General features: G+C 32.6%; 1 long non-coding RNA gene across 6 annotated transcripts; it reads left to right on the top strand.

The window, feature by feature from the left end:
* Positions 1–3,431: 3,431 nt before the first annotated feature.
* Positions 3,432–10,584, top strand: LOC139876434 (uncharacterized). Of its 6 annotated transcripts, none has more exons than XR_011768086.1 (9): positions 3,432–3,644; positions 6,806–7,028; positions 7,574–7,618; positions 7,887–7,974; positions 8,210–8,325; positions 8,788–8,819; positions 9,877–10,015; positions 10,115–10,196; positions 10,312–10,584. It is a non-coding gene; the product is annotated as an uncharacterized lncRNA (long non-coding RNA). The 6 variants fall into 6 exon arrangements; XR_011768088.1 differs by having other exon boundaries at positions 9,863–10,015; XR_011768089.1 differs by having other exon boundaries at positions 6,918–7,028; positions 8,788–10,015.
* The last annotated feature ends 1,040 nt before the right edge of the window (positions 10,585–11,624 follow it).

Raw genomic sequence — 11,624 nt, 5'->3', positions numbered from 1 at the left:
TTCTCCTTCCATTTCAAAATTTGGGGGTTGAACGGGTTTACCAAAATCTGAATATCGAGGCTTGGTTGTACTTGATTCTGAATCAAAAGTTTCTTGCTTTGATGAAGATTCAAAAAGTTCAAGTACTTCTTTTGGAATTCTACCAAGCTTTCTATCAGGTTTCGTAAACGGTGTAAGTAATGGAGATTCTGAACTTCGGGTATGTGGCATATGCAACCTATAATCTGTCAATCACACAACTAACAAAAACTATTAAACATACCGATTCTACAAGATTATTCAAAGACTATTAATAATTTAAAATAATTAAGAAACTACTTAATCACAAATTAGTTAATAATTCTATTTTGACACAAAAATGTCCCCGGCAGCGGCGCCAAAAACTTGATGTGCGGAAAGTGGTATATGAATTGTTGTATAAAATAATATGGAAAAATACCGATTAGAGATTGCTACACACTAACGGGCAGTGTACCCGATCGTGTAGTAGTATAGTAACTGGTTTAGTTCCGTGTATCGTTCCAAGGACAGTTGTATTAGTCAAATTAGAATTATAAACTATATTATGATTAACTAAGTAAATGAAGCTTAAAGGTACAAGTTTTATGTTTTGGTGGCTATTTAACGATTTAGTCAAATCAGATAAGGTTAAATGTAAAAACAATATTTTTGGTCTTTTAAGTTTATAAGATGAAAATAAGTGCAAAGAAAGCAAGTAAGATACTTTTGATATCAATTTAAGGAAAAATGCTCATCTAGACTTTTTACCCTCGATGTTGAATGTTATTTAGGATTAAGACTGGATTGATTGGTTATGCACGAGAACTAATTGATCGGTTTACCAAGAGTAGTCTTGAGTAAACACTCAAACGGGATTACAAGACGCAAGTGATGTTCTTGTCATCTAAGACCTCCTATTTGTATTCAACTAATTCAACTAGTCTAAAGACTTGAAGAATGATCAAGTCAATGGTGTGTTGATCATGATCCACTCCTATGTCAACTTATGATTTAGCCTAGTTCATTCCCTTGGTCCGGTTAAATGCTCAATTCACCCAACCCAAGTAATCAATTTAAGGTGGTAATAAGATCCCTATAAACGTCACTAGATAAGGTAAATTACTAACACCTATTAGTTATATGGAATCGAGTAATGAAAATATGTATTACATAATCTAGGGAATTGATCGTTCACCTATATAACTACACATATCAATTAGGCTATCCGAAAGTGTCTACAAGAGTCGTTCTTACATTCCTATGTAAGCTGACCATTTGAACTCAACTTATCCCTTTTGGTAAAAGATGGATAAACACATGTCACTAGGTGTAAATCAATACATTAATTTAACAAGATGATGTTTCTTAATCAAATGAACATATCAATTAGTTGAATCGAAAGGATTAAACTTTAACAAGAATGGTTCTTGTATTCAAACATTAAACTATCGTGCATAATAACAATCAATCAAAAGTAAACATTCAACATCTCGGTTATTTATCTAGACAAACATTATAGAGTTTAGCCAACAATCATAATTACAAACAAAATAACAATCAACTGATAAGTAGAATTCATTGTTGGAGAACAAGAAAACAACCTACTAGAGAATGAATCTTGGATGGAGAAGGTTTTGATCTTTGAAGACTTGATGTTGAGCCTCTTCCAAGAGCTTGGAGTTCACCAAATTTTCTCCTAAAATCGTCTCTGTAACCTCTGGTTTCGTATGTGATAAAACAGTTCCTCAATCAGTAGCTTTTAAAGTGGAGAAAGTAGGTCAGAAAGTCAAAAGTGGCTGAAACCTACTTCTGGACGGCGTCCTAAAGGCTGGACGGCGTCCCAAAGGCTGGACGGCGTCCCGTTGTGAAGAGCTAGACGGCGTCCCAATTCCACGGACGGCGTCCAAGAATAAAGAGCTGGACGGCGTCCCAAAGCCCCGGACGGCGTCCAAGTGTAAAGAAAGCTACTGTTTCGTTTTGTTTTCAGTCTTCTTTCATTTGGACGACGCCTAACACATTTGAAGCTTTGTTTTACCATTTTAGAGCACTAAATAGACCTTAACTCGTATCGGGATCAACCAAGGTCATAAATCATCAAAACTCTTTATAAATCACTCTCCGATACAAATTTGCATATCTTGGCCTATCACTTGTAGAAAACGCCTTCATTATCCTTGATTCTAGAGCATTTTTACACGATATTGCGATAGATATATATGATGTTATTGAGCAATATCAGGGCTCTAAAATCTTTAGTATCGGCGAATAATTTGGTTACAATAAACATTATAAGTACTGTATCAACATTAACATAGTACTTATAATGCTACCAAAAATTTGGTTGCAATAAACATTATAACATTTAGAGATGGTTACGAGTTTGTACTTTTATCATACCGTTAATTAATATAACAATTTAAGTCTTCAGTTGCTTTTTAGCCTTTCGTGCAACGCACGAGCTCTTAAGTATAACAAATTTACTTAAGCAGATTACCCACAACAATACTTGTGATACTGACATACTATCTTTATATTATCGTTTATTGATATAACATTTTACAATTCAAGTTGGTTAGTTGAAGAGTCCCCATGTACTTGCAAAAAGAAGTATTGTTCGAGTATTTCGAAGTTTTTAATCCCAACGATAATGATTTGGTAAGTAAATATATTCTATTTTAAATTTAAAATAGTCAAATTCAAATTAAATTAAAAAAAAATTTAAGTAACAAGAAAATTTTTCAAGAATTGAGTTCAACAATTAATATTTTACTATATTGATACAACAATTTTCTTAATATTAATATTTAGCGTCTAGCAAAAGAATTAATGAGACTTTCTGGCCAATGGAGTGGTAGAACAGTTTCATGCTTCAATGCTGCAGGAAAAGAATGGAAATGGCGATTAAAAGAAGAAAATTCAAAGAAAAAAACCTAACATGTGTGTTTCCCCTGGATTTCCACATTTCCGACAACAAAATCGTATAAAGTCTGGCAAAGAATGTTCATTCACCTACTGTATTAAAGAACATGATTTTTATTTGGATCATGTTTTCAACAATTCATAAGTTTGAGTTGTGTATTGAATAAGTTTATTCAAACTACCACTATGTTTCAAATTTCATAATAGTACTAATGAATACATTACATACATTTTTTATTGGCACACTCATGATTTTTGATGACAATTATAACATTTTCAATAATTAACATTTATATACTTTTGACATTGTCATTATCATTCTGTAACATGATATAACTTTTGATATTTTAGATTTATTAAATTGCGGAATACCAGTGCACATGATCTCTTAAATCTAGTTTTTCAAAGTAATTTGTTTAGCTGCCACGTGTCCTATTGCATTATAAGAAAGGGAGATGATATTTAAGGGGAGGGGCTGTATAGATTACACCTTTCTAAGAATTAGCGTTTTCTTTCTGTTCCTACTGTTTCTCTACCTATTTCCAAAATTCCGACCCTAAATAATTAGGGTTTTCCGATATGTGGTGAATATGCGATAAGGGAGACGAATTACGGGTTAATTGCTTTATTTTATCGTTGTATATATGTCAGAAGAACTTCGTTCGTCCGTTTAGTTTGATTGCGAGATACGTTTGAGCAAATTATGTGTGGTTTCATTCCTGCAAGTAAGGATTCTTCTGTTTTTTTCTGCCTTTCTATTTGCTGTTTGTGTATGATTTTGTGTCGATAGTCTGGGTTGTATAGTTATTTTTTTTTATTATTTTTTTTTTCGTTTTATGTGTTGCCGAGTAAGGTTTCGTATATAGATATTTAGGATTCTAAAACTAAAATTGGAAGGAAACACATCGTATACTCTTCTGTATCTTAATTATAAAATTATGAGGATAAAGATCTCAATTAAAATTGGAAGGAAACACATCGTATACTCTTTCATTTTCGTTTTTGTTGTTACCATTTTGACTTAATGTTAACTACCTGGTGATGTTGACATTGGTTAGGCTTCTGTTTCTTGGTTATTAGTTTGAAATATTATTATTAAGTATTTATTTATCGCAAAGGTTCTGAAAATGGAAATTACAATCGCATGAATATCTTAAAAGATCATATAACTGGGGTAAGTAAGACATGTTAGCGTAACTGTTTGTTTTCGCATTGTCTATTTGGTTCATGTTTATACAGCCAATATCACTCCTACTAGCATATTTTCTTTAATAATGTTCACATTATATTACCTGTTTAATTTTGACATATTCTTACATGTTTTTCTTGAACTTATTAACATGTTACAGTCTTCATTGTTTCATATTTTTAAAAAGATATTAACAGTTTACATTAACCATTAAAGACTGTCGTTTTCATGTTCATTTGTGTATAGAGTTAAGGTATATTTTCCTTACATGCTAAATGTACTGATTTGTGTTTATTTGCCTGAATTGAAGGAGTATGTACTGTATTTGGACAACAAAAAGGAACTAACAAGAAAAATGATCGATTTAAAATTTGCATCTTTTATTCGCAGTGACAGAAACAAAACGGAGATCACCTACATTAAGTCTCTTTTATCCTTGTCGAACGCTTCCTAGGCCAACTTCTTTTTGTTTTCGAATAACCACAAAATCCGCTAATCGATTCTATCGTTAGCAACTAGTTTCACACTTTTTATATGCTTCTTTAACCCGAATCTATGAACAAGATTCATCGCGTGTTCTTCAAGTTCCTGGTTCCACCATGGTTCTATCATGTACACTCTTGAAGCCGCAGTCATTTTTAATGCTTGTTGTACCTAATAAAAATTTAACACTCGCCAGCAAAACTGTGGATCCAGCCAGGCTCGAAATTTCAAATTCTTTGATCACATTTTCTCCTTTGATTACCCTGTCCAAACGCAAAGTTTTAAATCCCGCATTTTTTAACGGTTCTTCAAATAAAACTAGGAACTTGCCATACCGTGAGAATACAACGGATTTAATCGAAGATTTTTCTCTTCTGGATGCTTTTAAAAGTTGTATAAGAGCTGCAAGTTTAGAAAAACACTAATAGCTAGAATTATCAACCTCGAGGTTGAGCTTTTATGGTGGTAAAGAGCATGTCTACACAATACGTATCAACTTGTAGCTTCGGAATTAAAGGTTAGGTTGATGCAATTTCGACAAAAAACGTGAGCACAACACGTAATGATAATGTTTTTCGAACAAGAATAGCAAATGGGACAATTGATTATATCTTCATCTTCAATACTCGAACTAGATTTGAGTACTGAAACTAGCTTTTTCAACAATTCTGGGCTGTTAAATGCGTTTGCAAGTTTAAGTTGTAAAAATTTAATTATTAATGCATTAATTATTATCTTCATCTTCAGTACTCGAATTAAAGGTTGTTACTATCTATAAATTGTGAAACAATTTAATAATAATAATACCTTGAAGATTGTAGAGTGAAGTTGTTAATGCTCTATCATCTGAAGGCACTAGTTACACATGCGTACAAATTTGACGAAGGTGTAAAATGATGCTTAAACATCAGAGTAAAGATGTGTGTCTGCTTTTCGATAAAATATATCGAGAAACATCCGAGTAACTATGATATGGAGTCTGAAATGGAAACTAAAGCCAAGCTCTAAGGCTCTGATGTTTCTCGATATGTTTCTAGCAGAAAGCTGACACATCATTACTATGATGTTTTAAGCATCATTTTACATCTTGGCCATATTTGTACGCATGTGGAACTAGTGCTTTTAGATGTTAGAGCATTAACCACTTCATCTTACAATTTTTAAGGTATTATTGTTATTAACTGCTTCTCACTTTATAGATAATAACACCCTTTAATTCGAGTAACGAAGATGAAAATAATAATTAAAGCATTAATAATTAAATTTTTACAACTTCAACTTGGAGACGCATCTAACACTCCAGAATTGTTGAAAAAGCTAGTTTCGGTACTCGAATCGAATTCGAGTACGGAAGATAGAGATATAATCAATCGTCCCATTTGCTATTCTCCATATTCGAAAGGCATTATTATTACGTGGTGTGCTCATGTTTTTTTTTTTTTTTAGAAAATTACATCAACTGAACCTTTTACTTCTGAAGCTACAACTTTATGCCGATTGTGTAGACATCCTATTTTAAAATATGATATTTTTGCACCACCACCGGAGCTCAACCTCGAGATTGATAATTTGAGCTATCATTGTTCTTCTAAAATTGCAGATCTTATACAACTTTTAAAGGCATCCAGAAAAAAAAAAATTCTTTGATTAAATTCTTCGTGTTCTTACGGTATGGCAAGTTGCTAGTTTTACTTGAAGAACCGTTAAAAGATGCGGGATTTAAAACTTTGCGTTTGGACGGGGTAATGAAAAGGAGAAAATGTGATCAAAGAATTTGAAGTTTCGAGACTGGATGGACTCACAGTTTTGCTGATGAGTGTTAGAGTTTTTTAAGGTACAACAAGCATTAAACTGACTGCAGATTCAAGATTGTACATCATGGAACCATGGTTGAACCGGGAAACTGAAGAACACGCGATGAATCTTGTTCATAGGTTCGAGCATAAGGAGCATGTAAAAATTGTGAAATTAATTTTGCTAACGATAACATCGATAAGAAAACGAGAAGTTAGCTAAGGAAACGTTCGACAAGGATAAAAGAGACTTCGATGTTGCTGTCCTCCGTTTGTTGTTGTCACTATGAATAAAAGATCCAAATTATACATATATCATTAGAACCCTTAGTTTTAGTGTTCACACCTATTTTATATTCCCCGGGGTATTTTTGTCTTTTCCCCTCCCTTATTTATATACTCCACCCGTGTCCTATTCCAGAAGGTTCAACCACGTCCATCACCAATTCCTTCAGCTTCCACGACCTGATTTCCATGACCTTATTCCTGCAGCTTCTGGCGATTAACTTCTGATAGATACCTAAAAAAAGCAGGTAGACCACCGCCACCGCCGCTGCTATCGGTACCGCTGCTGTCGAAGTTAAATGGTGTGAATCGATAGTTGAATAAGCAGGAAGAACCCCGCCATTGACGCTGCTGTTGAGGTGAAATTGGTTTACAACCCCTTTATTTATTTATTTATTTATTTATTGAATTAGATTTCACATGCATTTATCCTTTCGTTTTAGTCATCATCTTTGTGCGTCTTCATCCTTAATGTTCCAGGTAGTATTGATTGTTGTATTGTTTCCCAATAGTGTCATATATAGGTTATATCTATTTCTATAGTTGGTGGCTATTTGCCTTTGCTTTATCATTTAGTTTATTATTGTTATCATTTTTTATGTGAATTCCTAATGTTTTATTTTTAATGGTACCATTTGTAGGTTATATTTTGGTGTTGTAACTACTTTCTGGTGTATCTTTGATATACGATAATCAAAATTTCTATTTCTGGGATTTTATCTTCATTGTGTATTTCATTTTTTTTTGTTGTTTATTACTTTTTGGATGTTTGCTAATTGTGGGTTTCGCGATGGGGACTGTGGCTTTAGAAAGGGTTTTCTAAGATAAATGGTATTTCTAAACATTTGATTCGATTTTGAATACGGCATCCTGATATTAACTACTCTGTAAAACATCATGCCAGGTACAAAAAGGCAAAAGAGATCGAGTAAGAAGCATTGTCTTTTTGGTGAGTAAAATAAATTTTTGTATGTAGTGCTTTTGATGTAAAGTTGTCTTTTAAGTTTTAAGATTTTATTTTTGGTACACCTGACTGGACTGTGAGCTTTTATCATGTGACGTACGTACATGTGCATCATTGTAATTTGCTATCCAAGTTTAGTAATAACTGCATAATTTGCTATCTAAGTTTAGTAATAACTGCATAATTATGTACATTATAATAACATTGTTGCGTTTTTGTTGATCAATTGTATGATTAATTCAACTTCTTGCAGTTTCTATTTCCAGCTTTGAAAGTGCTGCCATCGATTGCAGATTGTTGTAGCAGTTTAATTGTGACTTGAAGCTTTCTTCTCTTAAATGGTGATTTTGAGATTTATGTTTGATTTTTTTTTTTTTTTTTTTTTTTTTTTTTTTTTTTTTTATTTATTTATGCTGTTGCCATTGTATATTTCTTTCGTCTTATGTTTTCTGCTATCACTACTGAGCCTTTGGTGTGTTGAGTGCATTTGTAGAGTATAGTTATAATCTCTCTTTTTTAAGTTCTCTGGATTTTTTTAACTTCCTAAACGATATTGTTAGAGTCATGTTGTTGCAGGTAGAAAAAGCGTACGGAAAGCTCACTGTTTTATCGAGCTTGATTTAAGGCTTTTCAGATGTTGTATGTGGTCCAAACGGCGATCCTCGGTTTAAATATTATTGGTGCTGCAACTGGTGAGCTTTATTTCCATAACTTAAAATGTAGTTAATGTATTGTGTACTTGCAGTCCTCAGTTAGTACCTTATATTTCTTGTGAAATTTTAAACATGTTATGATGTTTTTGAAACTGTATTACCAATTTGTTTACCAACGGTACTTCTTGGGAAACATAACTGATAAGATTTTTATTAAGTTATTAGTTAATACATTTAGGATTCGGTTATGCTATGGTTTTTATTGAATTTACTGAGTTGTGATTATAAGTAAAATTCGGAAAATAAAGTCTTTTTGAAGTTTGTCCAGTTTCACATTTATCTTTCGAAAGTAGAAACAATAAAATAGCCAAAAATTATATTGTATTATATAAGAAATGAGAATAGTTTTACATGCTACTTGATTTCGGTCATTCGTGTTTAAATTTAAAATCTCCGTAGGTATGTTGCTTAATTAATTGCTATTTATATTTGTTGATTTAGGTATTTTGGGCGCCTTTTCACACTGTTAAATTGTAAGTTTATTATTTTTGGGTTTGTTGTTTATTATTGCTATTTTATATTATTCTTTTATTATATTATTATTATGTTAGTTGGCTTTCATGTCTATTATTAATTATATGGTATGCGAATGTATGGGGTATATGAGGGTATTTGTAGTTGATTATTTTGTTACATAATAAGTTAGTTTGGTTGAGTGTGTTGTATCAGTCCATGCCCTATAGGCATCTCTTAAGGGATGACTGGTATCTTTCTCTTTCTGGTTTTGACACCTTGTCCTATTAGATTTATGCTATCGTGTAATGGCAAGTAAAAAACGGCAAAAAAAGTGTGGTCGTAATAAATGTGTTCTTGGTAAGGGTGTTGACAACAATGTTACTGTTGTCGAGTTGCCTCGCGTGTCTGCACGACAGGCGGCAATAAGGCTTATGTTACGTTACAGTAATAGTATGTGGAGGGGTAGTTCCCATCAGTCGTCTTACACTACTCCTACACTACTCCTGTATCTGGTACTCCTGATGAACGTAATGGTTTAAAGTGGGGCTGTTTTTACTACTGATTGACCTGGCAACTATTCTTTGGGAATGACCATCTTCCTTATGTGTTCCACAATCCACAAACACATCAGGTTTTTTAGTTATCGCGATTAACACATAGTCTTGCTTCATATAATTTTGTATACCTTCATATAATTACTTCAATTGCCAGTTTTTGTAAGCAATAATAATGATTTCCAAAGTTATATAACTTAAAAGGTTCTCTTTGTCCATTTTACCCATTGACCCATTTAGATTATATAGTGTCAAATTGAGCATTTGTTTGTTAAAATACGCTCATTATGATTTATTAAACGAGCGGGCAAGGTTTGATTTCTCGGTTTTCTATTGCCACTTCATTAAATGTGCCTGATCATGCAGCTCTTAATGGTAATTTTCAATCTCTGGTCAATAGTTAGTTTTTGTAGTCAATCTTTCTATTGTTTTTTCATTTATAAAACGATTTCTTCAATATTATTATTTATACTTACTTCAGTTGGATAAATTGAATTAGTTTGCAGATTACATGTTGTAGGTAAACATACTCCATATCATCGTTAGATTTTTCTGGAAATAGCAGTTATGGGCAACGAGTCTTTGTTGCGGTCATCTACTTTTAATGATCGGATATACCGATTACCCATTGATAATGTAGGGCTATTAAAATTTTGAAGGTATGCCGACGTTAATATTTCATGATTCAATGTCTTTGGTGTTTTGATTTGCTATCTTCTTATAATGTTTTCTTTTTATTCTCCTTATTTGTTAATTAGGCGCTTCGCCTTAGTGCTGTAATAATGTCGCTTAAAAAATGACAAAGATGCTTTGCAAATATTAAGGAAGCTAGCGTAGAAGGTATTGTTGATAATGCTTTTGTTACGGTTATGAATAATGTTGAGATATCGTAATCGTTTATTAGCGAGTTCATATGTTACTTGATAAAGTTAATTATTTTAAAATCTATTTACAGGTGAATTCCTTTTAGGTCCTGGAGGTGACCCACAAATAACAAGAACTTGATCATGCCAAAGCATATTTACTTACAAGTTGTTTATGTCATAACCTTATGTAATAGCTATTGTATGCACTTTTGTAAACGATGGCTATATGTAATAGCCTTTATACTATAACAACTCTACTACTTTTGTAAAAGCCTATGTACCAGAACCAACCGAGTTCACCGACGCAATGACCGATCTGCCGAATGCTTGTTTTAAATAGATTGTTAGGTTTTTGTGTTCAAGATTCACAACTTCAAGTTTGTTACTCTCTTTTTTTTATTAACGTTTTTGTAACCAACATGTTATTTTACTCGGGCCCTAAATACTGTATATTACATATTTTACATATTACAGATGGATATTAGTAACTGGTATTTTTTTTTCATTGTTGTACACTCCGTATTAAGTTGGAAAAATGAAGATCGAACCTAAAGTTTCCAATAAAAACATTTTTTTTTGGGTGTTTGTCTAGTCCCTATGGATAAAATAGCTACCCGTAACAATTTTTGGAAAAAGCATTCAATATATTTCTCTTGATGGAATATCTCAATAGCTGAGCCCTTACTTTTCTTTTGTTTTGCTTCAAAGTGGATTCGAACCACACACACAAGGATTATCACTCCTTTGCTATAACCAGCTGAGCTACAAAGACAAATAAAGATACCGGTTTGAAAAATGAGCTTTCTTAAATACAGTTTGGGGTTAGGACCAAGCATTCAATATATTTCTCTTGATGGAATATCTCAATAGCTGAGCCCTTACTTTTCTTTTGTTTTGCTTCAAAGTGGATTCGAACCACACACACAAGGATTATCACTCCTTTGCTATAACCAGCTGAGCTACAAAGACAAATAAAGATACCGGTTTGAAAAATGAGCTTTCTTAAATACAGTTTGGGGTTAGGACCTACATTGGGCCCATATCTAGCCTGTTACCATCCTTATTATATTCGTACCCCTCTAAAATTTCACACGACATTGACACATCCCCGTCAAACAAACGACCTTTTGAAAACTTAAAATTCACGTCTCTTTCCGTATCTTGATACTCTCCTTAACAAAACAACTAAAATATATTTATTTACACAGTTACCCCTGTCTGATCAATTATTTGATGAGAATTTGTGATCTGACGAATAAAAAAAAAAAAAAAAAAAAAAAAAAAAAAAAAAAAAAAAAAAAAAAAAAAAACTAAAATATATTTTCTTTTCCATAATTATATACATTTTAAGAATGGTGTTTATCATAAAATCCGAATCTCATGTTAGCCTTTATTAACTTAG

Source organism: Rutidosis leptorrhynchoides, chromosome 11 (assembly GCF_046630445.1).
Source record: "Rutidosis leptorrhynchoides isolate AG116_Rl617_1_P2 chromosome 11, CSIRO_AGI_Rlap_v1, whole genome shotgun sequence".
NCBI lineage: Eukaryota > Viridiplantae > Streptophyta > Magnoliopsida > Asterales > Asteraceae > Rutidosis > Rutidosis leptorrhynchoides.
Note: the sequence above shows the minus strand (reverse complement) of the source record. Positions and strands in the feature narration are given on the sequence as shown.